The 17,304-nt window shown below is 39.1% G+C and overlaps 1 long non-coding RNA gene across 1 annotated transcript in view; it reads right to left on the bottom strand.

Annotated features, from left to right (window-relative positions):
• The window catches only part of LOC141276272 (uncharacterized), a 148,365-nt gene that overhangs the window by 17,092 nt on the left and 113,969 nt on the right, over positions 1–17,304 (bottom strand). The window contains exons 3-4 of the long non-coding RNA XR_012325544.1: positions 10,027–10,107; positions 6,700–6,836 (exon numbers count right to left, since the gene is read on the bottom strand). This is a non-coding gene — a long non-coding RNA (uncharacterized lncRNA). The remainder of the gene's footprint in view (positions 1–6,699; positions 6,837–10,026; positions 10,108–17,304) is intronic.

The following is a 17,304-nucleotide window of genomic DNA, read 5'->3' as shown; positions in this document are numbered from 1 at the left end:
TTGCCTCTGAAACCTTGCATCTCATCAGGCATTCAGTGCTCCAGGCTAGTAACAGAGATTTTGATTGCCTTCCCCTTTTAATAGCAAATTCTTATGGCTTAGGTATTTATAAATCCAAAACTATGGTTATTTAGAAGAACTGAAACCTACAGAAAGGTTATATTCTATTTACTAGCTATTCAGTCAAGTAGGCAAATGCATAGAAAAGAACCCAATATAAATCCACGCGCTGTGTGGTTAACTCCGCATTCCTCCTCTCATGAGTGCTGGTGAACGCTTAGCTAAGACTGGTTACTAGAGAGACTGGTGTAGAACTTGGCTGCATCCTTTCCTGTGACTCTAAGCCTCTGATCTCCCCGCACCACGTACCCACAGGTGCAGCTCCAGTATCAAAGATGGTATGATGACTTTGACAGCTCTGATGGATTTTGGCTGCCACCAAATACATATCTGTTGTTCTGTTAGTTCTGCTTGTGTCGTTGTTACTACACCAAATCAAGAGAGACTGACAGACATTTAGAAAAGAATATATGCTTTGGCCACACACAGTACAGAATCCAAATCTTTGACCAGACCCTGATTTGCTCAATTAACCCTCTGAATTTCAGTTCCTCACCTGGATGGCTGGGAGGAACATATGGGAAAAGTCCTTACTTACACGTAACAGCCACTCTTCACACATGCTGGCATCTTTACCATGCTTTCAGCATTAAGTGGTACTAGCGCTACTTCTGAATGCTTGCACATGCCTGTGAATGCCAACTGAGTTGTGTCTATGGAGTAGAAAAACTGATTCTGATGAAAAAAAATTTAGAAAACCCAACCTTATTTTTTATATGTAGAAAGAAAACATACAACTAATATGCGAAGAAACTGAAATAGGATAGAGCACCTATTGATTCTTTTCTGGAGGGCAATATATCTACAAAGATAATTCAGCCAAATAGTGTAGAAAAGAATTAGGGGCACCACTCAGAACAGAACCTCAACAATTTTCATTACGCACGTCTTTTTTTCCCAATCTTGTGTGTTTCAGAACACATATAATGGAATGGAGAAAATGAATCATGGATGAGATCTGGCCCATATGAGATCAATTTCATTTCTCCCCTTTGCTGAGTGAGCAGGATGACTGCAGCCGTGCTCAATTCAGGGACAGGGGACGAGATCTGGCTGCGGTTCTGCTATTACTTGTAGCGGGTTGAATGGTGGACCCCAAAAGCATGTCTATCAGGAACCTCAAAATGCGCCCTTATTTGGAAAAAGCATCTTTACAGATGCAATTAAGGATCTCATAGTGAGATCATCCTGGACTTAGAGTCAGTCTTAAAGCCAATAACATGTATCCTTATTAGAGACAGAGGGGGAAAAAACATGGGGACAAAGGCCATGGACGATGCAGACAGATTGGAGTGATGGTGCCATAATCCAAGGAAAGGCTGGAGCTATGAGAACCCGGAAGAGACGCAGAAGCATTCTCTGCTAGAATCTTAAGAGGGAGCTTGGCCCTGCCAACATCTTGATCTTGACCTTGGAAACTCTAGAACTGAGAGAGTAAGTTTCTGTTGTTGTAAGCCATCAAGTTTGTGGTCATTTGTTATGGCAGCCCTAGGAAACTAGTCCAGTGGGGCTCAGTTTCCTCATATATAAAAATAATGGTGTCGGAATAGGTGATTCCCAAAGCATCTTCCGACTTTGATTCAGTGACTATGATTCCCTGGCTTATAGGCAGACAGCAAAAATCTCCTGAAGCTATAGAAAGGTTACTAGGGAATGTGAAAGCTTCTCGTTCTTTTTCAACTCCAATTTCTGTATCATTTCACCACACTAGGTGTATGCAAATTCCAACTCAGAACTAAATAAGGGTGAAAAAAATCCGTCTCATCATGACACAGAATGCACATCTACAAGATATTTATACAAACACGGGTTCATAGCTGAGAAAATTTATTCTAAGCACTGCTACTTCACACTCTATAGTTGTAGTGAAAATGAGTTTAATCTGTTATTTTCTCTTTGGTTAAGTGGTCACTTGAAATTCATTCAACTGGTCAAATAGCATTTATGGAACATTTACTCTGACATGACATTGCAGGATGAGCTGGAGGCAAAGAAATAAACAACAGAGAGCCCTGCTGTGTCTCAGAGCTCAGGGGGAACAAGAAGCAAGTAAACCAAAAGCTGCACTGAATTGTAGTCAGCGTGATAACTTCTATTTTAGGGGTATCTCAGAAGATGTGTAACACAGGAGATGAGCATTGAACTCAACATAGGAATGAGGGAAAGCTGCTTAGAGGAGGAAACATGAACTATCTCATAAGATGAACAGATGTAATCAGGAACAGTAGAGGGGAAACATATGACAGTTAAGTGCATAGTTATATGGAAAGATGCTCAGAAAACTGGACATTAGTGAGCTTAGCTGGGACACAGTGTGCATGGAACTACGTGGTAGGAAATAGGTTTACCGAGATGGTCAAAGATCATCACATAAGGACCAGATATCCTGAACTGGGTAAACGCAACGGGGGTGGACAGAAAGTAGAGAGTTGACAGAGCTTCAGAACTGATCTTATTGGAGCTAAGGCACCTGTTAATATCTGTCGCCGACATGGTGACTAGGAGGACAGCAGCATCATTTACCACAAGGGCAGGGACAGATCTGGCAGAGAATATGGGCAGATGAGGAGTTCTAGTTAAAGGCACGCGCAGGATATCTTCATGGAGCTGTCTAGCAGTGCAATACATTTGAAATAAGAAAATAAACCCATGGTTAAATACTGGCTTTCACATCATCTGTAGGTGAGGTCTTTCAGGGATACGCATGGTGTTAAAGAAGGGAGAACCAGCACAGTAATTCCAGGGAACATCACGTGAAGAGTGATCTGAAGAAGGGGGTCCATGAACCAAAGAGAAGATACTGACAGAAATGAGGGAAATGCAGCTGGAAACGGTGTTGACCTATGAGCCACTGGAGGAAGTGATTCAAAAAGAGATTCCAGCAGCATCAAATGCTCTGAAAGATAAGAAAAAAAGGCATCCATTAGATATAGCCATTGGAAGATGACAGGCAAAGTTAGGATGAGTAGTCCAATGGAAACGTGAAAGAAAAAAAAAATCCAGATGACAAAGTGATTTACTTAGAAATTGAACCCAGGAAACACAATTGGCAAAAGCTTGGTTCTAAAAATAAATATACAGGGATTTCCCTGGCAGTCCAGTGGTTAAGACTCCACGCTTCCAATGCAGGGAGCGCAGGTTCAATCCCTGGTTGGTGGCTAAGATCCCACATGCTGCACAGGGTGGCCAAAAAAAAGAGAGAGAAAAATAAATAAATAAGCATACATAGAAATGGGGTGTCTAGAGATGGGAAGGAGAAAATAAGAGAGGGACCATGCCTTCGAAAATGACAGAGGAGCTGGGATACAGAACACGGAGGGAGGAATTAGCTATAAACAGGGAAGGGCATCAGGCAATAAAACAGAAGTCCTTTATGGAAGTATAGTTGGTATACGAAAAACTGCACATAGTTAATGTATACAAGGTGATGAGTTTGGACATATGCATATACCCATGTAACCACTGCCACAGTCAAGGGAAAAAACTAAGGCAACAGTGGCCAGAGATGACGGTATATTTATAGTGACAGTAATAATAGGCTCCATGAGGAAGAAGCCCTTTCTGTTCTTCAACTTCCTTTTTTGTAAAAAGAAATAATAATAGTACCTACCTCATAGGTTGATGGTGAAAATTAAACTAAAGAATACATGTAATTCAGTAAAATTGTACTTTAGCGCATGCTAAGTAATCTCACAGATGTTGATGATTCTCATTATTACTATTATTATTGTTGCTATTGGTATGATTCGTTTCTTATTAGAAAGAGGAAGAGTATGAATGGCAGTATTTTCTGGGAATGTGGTGTTTCAGGGGGAAGTAGCAGCCTGAGAGGATGATGCAGTCTTGAAACAGTAGTTACATAAATAAGAAAAGCAGTTGTCTTAGAGAAACACTGAAGGACGGGCTAGAAACGTGACACCCCGTTGGTGATTGGAGGCCACAAATTTGTGATTTTCTAAAGTGGAGAAAAATAGGAGCGTGGAAGGAAGTGGGTTGGAATGATCTAGAGCTGGAATCAGGAAGTACAGACTCAGAGGAAGGACCAAAAGGTAGAGAACTCGGTGGCTGGCAAGAGGGTTTGTAGTTCATGAAGTTCCCAGACGGTAAGGAGCAAACTGGGCCCCTGGTGACTGTGGGTTGAATTTGTTTTATGGGGTTTTAAACATATACAAACATATATATTAGAAAAGTAAATTACACATAATGTATAATATATTATCTAACGATTATTAATATGTTTATATAATTAAATCTATAAGTATACACATACGTTCTCAGTGCATGAGTGGTAAAGATGTGCTAAAAACACAATGGTTAACCTCCTATAGTTGGCATAAGTTCAATGGATTTTTTAGACACTGTTACTTGTGTCTAGAAAAAAGGTTTTTTTCAATGAATATTTCAAAACTGGATCCGCATTTTAAAATTGATGAAGAAAACCAGAGCAGATGAATATATGGCAATGAATATACATGTGCTTTCTCCCGGTGTTTCTCATCCTGGAGCTTCTATTTTTCATCATTGTACCCCTCACTCATAGTCTGAACATACTGTCTTTCCTGGATTTTGGCTTATCTCTGTCTTCAATGAAATGCATAATTGTTCCTGACACATCATACAGGTTGAATAATCAGAGACCGGGTTTTGATTTAAGTCTTAAGACCTGAATCTAAGAATAGTTAAGACAGCCATGCATCTATTCTTAGTTGTCATAATGAATTATCTTATTGCCTAAACCAGGCAATTTGATATAGTATATCTGACTTTACCAGAGGTTGAAAAATAGGGAATGATATTCTCATGTTTCATGACTAGTTCAGTTAGATCTTACATAAAATAAGTCAACTTGGCATTCCATTGCTCAACTCCTTCCTTTAGGCTGAAATAACCCTCTATAATCCCAAATAAAGCACTTTACCAGAAGATCACAGTTTGTCTCAGTAAAAAAGCTAATTGCGTAGTCAATCACAATCGTATTGTTTGAATATGGTGATTCTAAGTCTGGGCGACAATTCAGTCTTTCACATGAAAATGAGACAAATTATGTAACACATTAACAAAATTTGTTTTGTCTTCCTAACTTCCAACCATCTACTGATTAAACCATTATGCTGCCTGAGAGAATGCATTAAATATATATAATGACGTTTATGATTTTTCTTTAATTTCAGAATGATTACAACTGGTTTTCTGGGTAAATACTATTGCTGAATAGAAACATCTATTAAAATAATAGATGAGTGGTCATCACTAGACTTACTTAAGCTTAGAAACCCATGTTCATATTTTCTTGTATTTTTACAAGGAGCCATAGCTCACCAATTCAAGTATGTTTAATGCAACCTTACAAATCATATAACAAAATGATAATACTAACCAAAATGTTCACACGCCTGAACATTGGCATAGGCTATGCTCATTTTAACGTGTTTCTGTACAAGAGTCAACCACAGTCTCATATAGAGACACATTTATTTATTCAGCAATGATTTATTCAATTAATTACGTCCTAGGCACACTGCTGAGCATTAAGAAAACAACATTAAACGAGATACCCATGTTCCATGTCCTCCTGGAGCTTAAATTCATAAACACACTGGTGTTAGAGGAATTTTCTCAGCAGTAGGACTAATTTGCTGAATTCACCAATTTACTGATTTGCCAAGAACATATAGACATATATTCAATATTTAGTAAATAAATCAAAAATTCTTACTAAAGTTGTTACAACCTTGTTTTTAAGTTGGTAACAATCTTGTCAAACCTATTAAAAATAACCTTCTGGTCAGTCAGTACATTTCATAAATTTGGTGATTTGGCCATTGGACAAGTTAATCATTCAGTGAGTGGAGAATTCGGTGTCACTGAATGTTTCTTCCTACCCTTGCTGATGTCCAAATCCCAGGACTAGCTTGGTTGTCCTTTACTAGTTCTCATTGAATCTCACCCAAAACTACTGTAGCTACTGCAGGAGGAACTTAGATCTGCCTGGTAGATGGTAATACAGGGTCTCAGAACAGTGTCACGCCTTACAGCCAGCCCCTATGGTTGGAAATTCAGAGCTGAAACCTGACACTATCTGGGTGCTTATGCCATGTTTAGATTCACAAATCAGCACCACAGCAGACCAAACGAGGAAGGGCAGAAGGTTCTTTGGAGGCATGACACATTCTGGTAAAATCAGGTGTGAAGTTGTCACAGTAGCAATGCTCACTGACTTTATAGAAAGTCAGGTGTGAAGTTGTCACAGTAGCAATGCTCACTGACTTTACAGAAAGTTGTGAGGGTGAAGCCGCTATCAGATAACATGTTATGGGTAAACTTTTCATTTCCCCAGCAAACATTAGAGCTACACTTGTTAATTTTAAACTTGAACAGGACACTGTCTCTGCCTTCAAAATTTCAGCTCTAGTGGAGGTGGAACGCCCTATGGCCACAGGCAAGTTTTAAACTTCTGTGCCTGTGTCTCCCCAATAACAAGCTAGGAATTATAGTCATAATCATCCCAACCAGTAGCGATGAGGCTGAAATGAGACAATGAAGATTAAGTGCTTAGAAGCTACTTCTCAAAGCTGATACCTGGATTTCTTCCTGAACAGGTAAACAGATATTGTCAATGACACATGTCCAGATCACAGATGTACATCCAGGGAGCTTCTCAGACACTCCAAGACACTCCAGACACTCCAAGCCTTCTGGATTCTATCTTCTAGACTCTGAAGAGATACTAGAGTGTTTTAAATCAGAGAAGTGTCATAGTGAAATGTACATTTTAAACGAGTGTCAAAAACCCAGGAATAGCAAAATTAAACCCACCAGATCCTGGGCATATACCCTGAGCAAACCAGAATTCAAACAGAGTCATGTACCACAATGCTCATGGCAGCTCTATTTACAATAGCCAGGACATGGAAGCCACCTAAGTGTCCATCGACAGATGAATGGATAGAGAAGATGTGGCACATATATACAATGGAATATTACTCAGCCATAAAAAGAAACGAAATTGAGTTATTTGTAGTGAGGTGGATGGACCTAGAGGCTGTCATACAGAATGAAGTAAGTCAGAAAGAGAAAAACAAATACCATATGCTAACACATATATATGGAATCTAAAAAAAAAAAAAGGTACTGATGAACCTAGTTGCAGGGCAGGAATAAAGAAGTAGACGTAGAAAATGGACTTGAGGACATGGGGTGGGAGGGCGAAGCTGGGGCGTCATAATCATCAGCATCAACATATATACACAACCGAATGTAAAACAGCTGGCTGGTGGGAAGCAACCGCATAGCACAGGGAGATGGGCTCAGTGCCTTGCGATGACCTAGAGGGGTGGGATAGGGAGGGTGGGAGGGAGACTCAAGGGGGAGGGGATATGGGGGCATGTGTATGCATATGGCTGATTCGCTTTGTTGTGCAACAGAAACTAACACGGTATTGTGAAGCAATTAAACTCCAATAAAGGTCTATTAAAAATATTAATAATAAGTAAGAGTTTATTGTGCAGATAAGGATAGTTCTAGAACGGGGAGCTTTGACATGCACAACTGACATGAAGCTCAGAGGCTAACATTCCAGGATGGCTTATCAAGTGAAAATAAGAATTGTTTAACCTTAACACTGGTTATTAAAAGAGGATTTCCACACAGCAGGGAACTGGTTAAAAGTGATTATCTTATACCGTTTTCAGGAAGAGGACTTAAGTTTCTTTTACCATTACCGGAGGTATTTACAAGAAACAAGCTAAGTTTCGCTTATGTCCGTGAAATAAGCTAGATTCAGTTTTGTTTATGTGGCTTCAATGGTTCTGTCTGCTTGGGAGATTGCTAAGCCTGGTCTCCATGTTATATTATTTTAACAGGATCATTCTCCTAATGGTGTAGATGACGGGATATAGATAGGGATTTAGATATGGATAGAGATAGATACAGGTGTAGGTATAAACAGATGCAGGTATAGTACAGATACACATAGGTGTAGGTGTACATGCAGATGTAGGTGCAGACACGGCATTTAACCAATGAAAGACGTTTCTTCCTAGAATCAGGCTCAGTGCTAAGTGCTTCACACATATTATTTCAGAAATTAACAAGACAGCCTTTTGACCTCCAAGGAGTTCATATTCAGGAGTGAGGGAGGGTTTTGCCATGAGAAGCTTCGAAGAGGAAAAATACTGAAACCCAGCCTGCAGGGAGCAGTAGGGGAACCAGTGCTGTCTCTGCAGATCAGTGTGGCAAAGACCTGAGGGCAAGGGGTTGGGGGCTTTGCTACATTAATAACAATAAACTTTTATTACAGGACAGGCATTCTATCCATCATCTAATATAATGCCCACAATGAATAGGTAGGACAGCTTCTACTGCTAGATAAGTTTCCTTATCTATTTTATAGATAAGGAAACTACAGTCAGTGGGAGGTATTTCATTAACTCACACTGGAGAACCACATATTCTGATTTTCTTTTTAGAAAAATAACTCTGGCAAGAGTAATGTGAGTATAAATTATATCTCATTCTCTTTTCTTTAAAAAGAACAGGGACAGATTGTAGGACTATGAACTTGAAAGCAGAGAGATCGAACTCAAAACTACCGTAGTGGTTCCATGCCAAATGATAGGGGGCCGGAAGAACGCCACAGACATGATAAAGGTCAATGAGAAACGGAAGGAGAAGGCCAGAGAGAAAAAGTCTGGGGTGACTCCCAGACAGCTCTTTGTAGACTGGGGGAAAAGGTAAACATGGGATTTGGAAGACCCAGCAGGTTTAGTGGGGGTCATGGTAGAGCCGATTTCAGTTTTGAATGTTTTGAGAATAAGGCACAACTGGTTATCCTCACAGAAATGCCACTTGGAGAAGTTTGTCTGGAGCACCAGAGCAAGATCTGTAAATGGTCATCATATGGGTGGTAGGTGAAGCTGTAGCGGGGCTCCTTGTACAGAAGCCATTGAAAAGTAAGTGATAAGAAGCCTGTTTACTTATGACTCCACAGCTGTGCCACCTCCTCCTTGAAGCATGCCATGATGACATAGCTCAGCAGGACTGGACCTGTTCAAGGAGTGAGAGACCACCAGGTGTACAAGCATCAGCTACCATGACGCCATCACAGGGTCCAGCAAGTTTTCACGATAGGCAGCTTCACACAGTTCCCTGACACCAGGTACCGACAGGAAGTATTGCCATTGCCATGAGACTGAAATCTAGGGCAGTAAGTTACTCTACGAAAGAAAGGCTTAAAGACTCAGGAGTGGGACAGGCTGCTTTGCCACCACCATGAAGTCTCCCCGGAGGGCACCCACAGGACCAGAGGCAGCTAAAGTCGGTGAGTAAGAGAGAACCGCCGTGAAGGAGGTGTTGCTGTCTTTCCACGTCATCCTTGGAAAAAAGCATCAGCAGGGACAGCTTTTAAAGTAAAGGTCTCAACAGTTTTACACAATATTTTATTGTCCTGTCTTCTCTGAATGATCAAAATAATACGCTTTACTAAGACAGAGCTTGATACTACTTCATTTTGCCTTATTCTAAAGATACAGCATCTGTGACCTGAATATTCTGCCTTTAAAAATCGTTAAATGAAAAATATTCTAAACCCATCATCATAAAGTCTGTTAAATTAAGACAAACTATGTTCAAATGAGAACAGCAGTTGATGACTGCTGTTTTATTTAAGAAGTTAACATTTTTTTCCCTTTGAGTTCAAAACACTTGGAAAACAAAACCAGCCTGCTGTCCAAATAGGACCCTCCCAGTGCTGAGTGTATATTATGAACTTCTGAGGGTAGATTATTACTCTGTTTTGGATCCTTAATTCAAAGCATGTCTAAGTGCTTTGAGGCTTACAGGCAGGTTTTCGTGATTATGTGGAGAACTGTATATAAAAGATAAAAAATGTGAAATAAACAAACCCACCTCTGTGAGCAAAGAGCAACACAGGACCACCCTCAGGAAGCTAGTCGGTAAAAACAGGATAACAGCTAAATGGCCGCAAGTCTAGTAGAAAAGAAAAATGGTTTTAATTCCCCCTGCTATGAAACTCCCAATTCCATTTTAGTTAGTCATCCTTAAAGCCATTTAGAATTTAGCTTAAAATTTTTTAAAAAACATTTATTAACTTTATCTTTTCAAGTGTTTCCTTAATATGTCTGTATATATCATTATGATATTACCTTGAAAGCTGAGAGGGGACATTTTTAATAACATCAATCTATATCCTGTTAACAATCGCTTTGTATTTTTAAAGCTACTTTCTTGTCATATACTTCTCTATGCAAACTCTCCATTCCTAAACACAGTTATGCAGATATACAAACATATAAGCAAACACATACACAATATTTTATGCTTTGCTAACAGGTCCTGGCCGAATCTTTCAAAGCTGATAGAAATATAACTTGACAGTCCCACTAAGAGTAATACTGGGGGCTTCCCTGGTGGCGCAGTGGTTGAGAGTCCGCCTGCCGATGCAGGGGACACGGGTTCGTGCCCCGGTCCGGGAAGATCCCACATGCCGCGGAGCGGCTGGGCCCGTGAGCCATGGCCACTGAGCCTGCGCGTCCGGAGCCTGTGCTCCGCAGTGGGAGAGGCCGCAGCAGTGAGAGGCCAGCGTACCGCAAAAAAAAAAAAAAAAAAGTAATACTGATTCTAGTCCACATATCTTGCCCTAAATAATTCAGTAATATTAGAAAGATATCTTTAAATGATAGGGATGTTTTTGGTATAGAAAAATGTACAGTACAACAAGTATACAAATGTTCTTTTGGTCATGTAACTTGATCTATTCTCCTAGACATTATAGTTGGCATAAAGAAATTTTAAAAATTAAAATTTTAAGTGGCTCACAGGTTACATCCACAAATCCAGCATTTACCCAAGATGTGGCTCAGTTCCAGAAACTTTTCTTTTTTTGCTCTCTTATACAGCTCTCTGAAACAATGTGTCATCCTAGAAGTTGACACTTCTAGAAGTTGACAGTCTTTTGACCACAAGGTGGCTGTGATTTCTTCAGATTTCCATATTTGCGTTGGTTATTTATTTGGTATTCACTGTGTTTTTAGTAAACATCTTTCCGGTCTGCTACTCAGTGCTAGATCAATATGGGAAAAATCTAAATATTGTGGTTATATGAATACCAACCTCAAAGCAAATATACTCCTCTAATTCTAGTTGTTGGGTCTAGAAGAGCTTTTAAATAAAAAGTGTAATTACATATTACACTGAGTTCTTAAGGGAGCTATGGATCTCACAGCCAGGTTGCATCATATCTGTTCATGCAATTCAACAAATCAACAAATACAAGCAAATAATACACATGTTAAGAAATAACAGAATGTCATTTGATGGCGATACATGCCAGGAAATAATCGTTAAACACACACAAAGAATGATGCTGACAAAAAATTTTTAATGCTTCAAGTATTCTACATGAATAAATTTTAAAGTATTTAACAACTCATGAAACTGGAAAGTTCAACAAAAGTGTATTCACTTGTATATACATATACATATATAACTAAGTCTTTAAAGTACATATTTATATAGCTAAGCATATGTTTATGTAACTGAGTATATATAACTAGGTGTATATAAAACTTTCAACCTTTAGTCACAGTTATTAGGCATTTTGTAACCAAAACAAAGAAACAAATAGGTTTGAGACCTGGTTAAAGTCAGATTACAATTCCCATAAGAACTCCATCTGTCACTCCTTTTTTTTCTTCCTTCTTGTATTTGTCTGCTCAGATAGCTTTAACAAAATGGGACAGACCAAGTGGCTTAAAAAGCACACATTTATTTCCCACAGTTCTGAGGCTGGAAAGTCCAAGATCAAGGCTCCAGCACATTCCGCTCCTGGTGAGAGTTCTCTTCCTGGCCAGCAGGCGGTCACTTTTTCTCTGTGTCCTAACATGGCAGAGAGAGTGGGCTCTCTCTTTTCTTCTTCTTATAAGGCCACTAATCCCATCGTAGGGGTCCCACCCTCATGGCCTCAACTAACCCTAATTACCTCCCAAAGGCCCGATCTACAAATACCACCACATTGAAGATTAAGGCTTCAGTATAGGAACTTGGGTGGGGGGGAGACACAATTCTGTCCACAGCGCTTCTTATCTCTCCATCCATCACTTCTTTTATCTTCAAAAGAAAATTATACAAGAGCTGTGAAAACCTTGGGTGGCTAGAGATGTAAACGTAGGTGCCCAATGATGCCCGAGGTAAGTGCATTTAGGCAGAAAGGTAGAAGACTCTGTGGGTGACAGACATCATAAATTAATAGTGATTGTCTGAGAAAAGTGTTTTTATATCCGGTTAACGTTGGTTTTGCAATACTAATACTCCTATATGTCTTTTTATATGTTCTATATTAAACTAGTAAAATTATATGCACAAACAGTATTAAAAGGCACTTACAAAATGAACATTCCTGGTAGCAGTTACAAGCACAGTCTCCAGAGCCAGATGGTTTAGGTTTGAACACCTGTTCTGTCACTTACTAGCTAACTTTGGGCAAGTTCATAGACCTGTCTGTGCACCAATTTCCTTGTCTGTAAAAGAGGAATAACAATGCTATCTGTCTCATATGATGGTTGTGAAGATTAAATGAGCTAATTTATACAAAGCATCAATATATATATAATATAAAGAACAATTTCTGGTAGATAGTGAGCACTATACGTTTGTTATTATTAGCAATAAATAAAAGGATTGTTAACTATGAATATAAGACCCAAAAGATGCTCTCAGAGGAGTTTCGATTACAAATAAGACTGGAAATAAATATGGAGTTCAATACCAAGTCATGCAACAGTAACCCTAAAAATGTAGAGAGTTTCTGAATTGGTTAAATCATGTCGTGTGTACAAAGGCTAAAAGTTTTTGAGGATAACCAGAGCAGCCACCAAATCAAATGTAAAGTATATGAAGACATATTTGGTTCATTGCTGAATCCCCAGAACTCAACCAACATCTGTTCAATGTACAAATGAAGAAATATAAGCACCAACGGAATCATGTCTGCGTGAGGAACATTCAACATAAACAGTGGCAGTGAACTGGGCCAGTCAAGACTTCAGGGAAGCCCACCAGACATCTGGTCAACAATAAGAAAGGAAATGTTAGTCTGCTCATTTGTGAAGTCTTTATGTTAGCATTAAAGAGAGTAACAAACTCAAATGCTGGCTAAATATATCTAAGAATTTAGATATATTTACCTACCTAGAAGCCAGCTGTCAAAGACAATATGAGAAGTGTAGTACCCGGCAATAATTAACCACTCACTCCAACAATGTAGACAAGAAAGCTAAAGCAGGTAGGCCTTCTGCTTGTTCAGCCATTGAAGCCACTTCTTTTAGAAACACCACATGATTCACCTTGGAATAAAGTCCTCGAAAATAAGAGAATCCCAGCTTGAAAAGATATTAGCCCAACATTTGGACCTGTAATGGAAGCTCTACAGAAAGACAGCTTTGCTCTATTAAGAACCAGCTCTGTCTTTCATTGTTGCAAATCACAATCTGTGACTTGCAGCTATAGGTCTGGCTTGCAGAGGGTTTTGTCACAGTGTGATTTTAATGTATAAATAGCTAAAATTTCCAAATCTACAGCTGTTTGAGTATGCCATTAAAGTCTCCAATAGCCTTTTAAAGTTCTTTTTCTAGAGTAGTTAAGTGACAGAAAGTTTAGTAAGCATTTCTGTGTGGCTCTATTCTTTTGGCTACTTCAAAGTCTTCCAAATATCCATCTTTTCTACATGTTAATATTTCCAAGTTTTCATATGTTAATATGTTTTTAGTGTGCCGAATAATGTGATAAATGGCTAAAAAAATCCCCTGTTTATTGTCTCAGGAAAGCTGCTTAATTCCTAAAGAGAGACACAAGTAGTATTGAGCAGGTGAGCCAAGGAATGAATGGGAATTGAAAAGCAGAGATAGTGGGGCTTCCCTGGTGGCACAGTGGTTAAGAATCTGCCTGCCAATGCAGGGGACACAGGTTTGAGCCCTGGTCTGGGAAAATCCCACATGCCACGGAGCAACTAAGCCCGTGTGCCACAACTACTGAGCCTGTACTCTAGAGCCCGTGAGCCACAACCACCAAGCCCATGCGCCACAACTACTGAAGCCCGTGCGCCTAGAGCCGGTGCTCTGCAAAAAGAGAAGCCACTGCAATGAGAAGCCTGCGCACCGCAACGAAGAGTAGCCCCCGCTCGCTGCAACTAAAAACAGAAAGCCCACATGCAGCAACGAGGATCCAATGCAGCCAAAAATAAATAAATAATTTATGAAAAAAAAAGCAGAGATAGTGAAAGCTGGTATTTTAAGTATATTATATATGTATTCTATATATTATGACTATTCCCTTAGCCAGTAAAGGATTTTCAAACAGACATAATGTGATTTGAACTCATAAGGTCTCTACTAACAGTATTTTATGTCATAAAACATGTAATTTTTCATTTCTTTGACCGTTTCGTCCAACAGCAGAGTGTGACACAATGTACAGCATAAATGAAAAATGAGACTTTGATATTTGCACGGAATTTACTTGCTCACTAAAAATAAAGTAACTAGTTAAGGAAATAAAATAAAAGGCAAGTTACTAATACAGAATACCTACGGAATCTGCATTTCTCATAACAGAGCCTAAATGCATTTTGAAGAGTCTTCCCAGATGGTGCTGACGTGCAGCTTGGTTTGTGAAAAGCTAGTGCAGACAATCCTGGGGGGTAAGTTAAGGAATGAAAAAAATCTGAGCAGGTTTAAATACTGTTTGGGAAGAGCAAGTTGAAGAGGGATAATGAGAAAAAGAGATAAAGGGGTAATCATTGCAAACAAGTTCTCTACAGGGACAGGGTGACACAATGATAAGCACGGAAGAACCAGTCGACTGAGACAGGAGAAGAAACCCACGTCTGCACTGGAGCACAAGGCATGGAGGAAGCATGGACACACAATTCAATCCATAGACTGAGTGGCAGAAAACTGATATTTCCAGGCTTTTCTCAAAGCCAAGCCATCTCTTGAGAGTGAGGAAAGATGCTATGAGGTTGGACATTCAATACAAGTGCAGAAAGCTTGAAGTAGCTGATTGTTTTGTAAATTAAGACACTATGTGTTCTTTGTTCTGGAGAGGTAAATAAAGAAACCTCTCATTAGTATTTTGTACGTGCCTTAAACTATTACAACTACCATCCATTCAAATATGAACTCTAGGATTGATGAATTGGGCTGGGCCATTAGAATAGCTGAAAAGCCATGTTGAAAGAAATTTATCAAGTTCCAAGGCAGGGCTGGTTGTGACAGCCTTTGTTAGTTGTGGGTGTCATATCGTCTGTGATTACCAACCTCTATAATGAATCATTACGATTTCCACATCACAGCTTATTTTCAAAACATTCATTCTGGGGGAGGATGAAAAATTATTCTCTCTATAAACAACGTATTTCTGTTGAATCAACCCAGCTCTTTCATTTGTTTTTGGAGGCTCTAGCAAAGGATGCCTTTTCTCACGTTGCCCAGATTCCAGAATCTGCCCACATTCCTAGGCTGTTCTCCTACCTGCATGTTCAAACCAGGAACAGTGCCTATCTCTGGCAGTTCTTCCTTAGTCATGTCTCTCTCTGCTTTGATGGATTCCCATGGTTAGATTGAGCCCACCCTGATAATCCAAGGTAACCTTCTCCCATCTCCAAATTCTTAACATAATTACATCTGCAAAGCCCTTTTTGGTATTCAGTCTAACATATTTACAGGTTCTGGAGGTTAAGATATGGACCAGTTTGGGGGAAGGGAGCATTATGTTGTCCACCACACTTACTTATCATTTCTTTTCTTTTATGGTAAGTACTTTTAGTGTGCTTTCTAAGAAATTTTTACCTAATCTGAATTTGGAAAGACTTTATCTTCTGTTTTCTAGAATATGTTTTATAGTTTTAGCATTTATACTTAGATCTATATCTGTTTCAAGTTAAAACTTGTCTATTGTGTGAGGTACGGGCTGATGTTTATTTGTCCCATACATAATTAGCTGTTATAACATCATTTGTAGAAGTGATCATAATTTCCTACCTGAGTTACCTTGGCAAGTTTGTCAAAAATTAATTAACTATATTTCTGGGTATATCTCTGTATTCTCTACTCTGTTCTATTGATTTGTAGGTCTACTTTTATGTTGATTACACTATCTTGATTACTGTAACTTTTCAGTAAGTCTTGGAATCTCTGGAGCTTTCCCTGGAACTGTTGCTTAAATATAAAAATTTTCTGTGAATTAAAAATGTAAGGCCAGAAACTATCAAACTCTTAGAGGGAAACATAGGCAGAACACTCTATGACATAAATCACAGCAAGATCCTTTTTGACCCACCTCCTAGAGAAATGCAAATAAAAACAAAAATAAACAAATGGGACCTAATGAGACTTCAAAGCTTTTGCACAGCAAAGGAAACCATAAACAAGACCAAAAGACAACCCTCAGAATGGGAGAAAATATTTGCAAATGAAGCAACTGACAAAGGATTAATCTCCAAAATTTATAAGCAGCTCATGCAGCTCAATAACAAAAAAGCAAACAACCCAATCCAAAAATGGGCAGAAGACCTAAATAGACATTTCTCCCAAGAAGATATACAGACTGCCAACAAACACATGAAAGAATGCTCAACATCATTAATCATTAGAGAAATGCAAATCAAAACTACAATGAGACATCATCTCACACTGGTCAGAATGGCCATCATCAAAAAATCTAGAAACAATAAATGCCAGAGAGGGTGTGGAGAAAAGGGAACCCTCTTGCACTGTTGGTGGGAATGTAAGTTGATACAGACACTATGGAGAACAGTATGGAGGTTCCTTAAAAAACTACAAATAGAACTACCATACGACCCAGCAATCCCACTACTGGGCATATACCCTGAGAAAACCATAATTCAAAAAGAGTCATGTACCAAAATGTTCATTGCAGCTCTATTTACAATAGCCCGGAGATGGAAACAACCTAAATGTCCATCATCGGATGAATGGATAAAGAAGATGTGGCACATATATACAATGGAATATTACTCAGCCATAAAAAGAAACAAAATTGAGCTATTTGTAATGAGGTGGACAGACCTAGAGTCTGTCATACAGAGTGAAGTAAGTCAGAAAGAGAAAGACAAATACCGTATGCTAACACGTATATATGGAATTTAAG

Source organism: Tursiops truncatus, chromosome 13 (assembly GCF_011762595.2).
Source record: "Tursiops truncatus isolate mTurTru1 chromosome 13, mTurTru1.mat.Y, whole genome shotgun sequence".
Taxonomy (NCBI): Eukaryota; Metazoa; Chordata; class Mammalia; order Artiodactyla; family Delphinidae; genus Tursiops; species Tursiops truncatus.
Note: the sequence above shows the minus strand (reverse complement) of the source record. Positions and strands in the feature narration are given on the sequence as shown.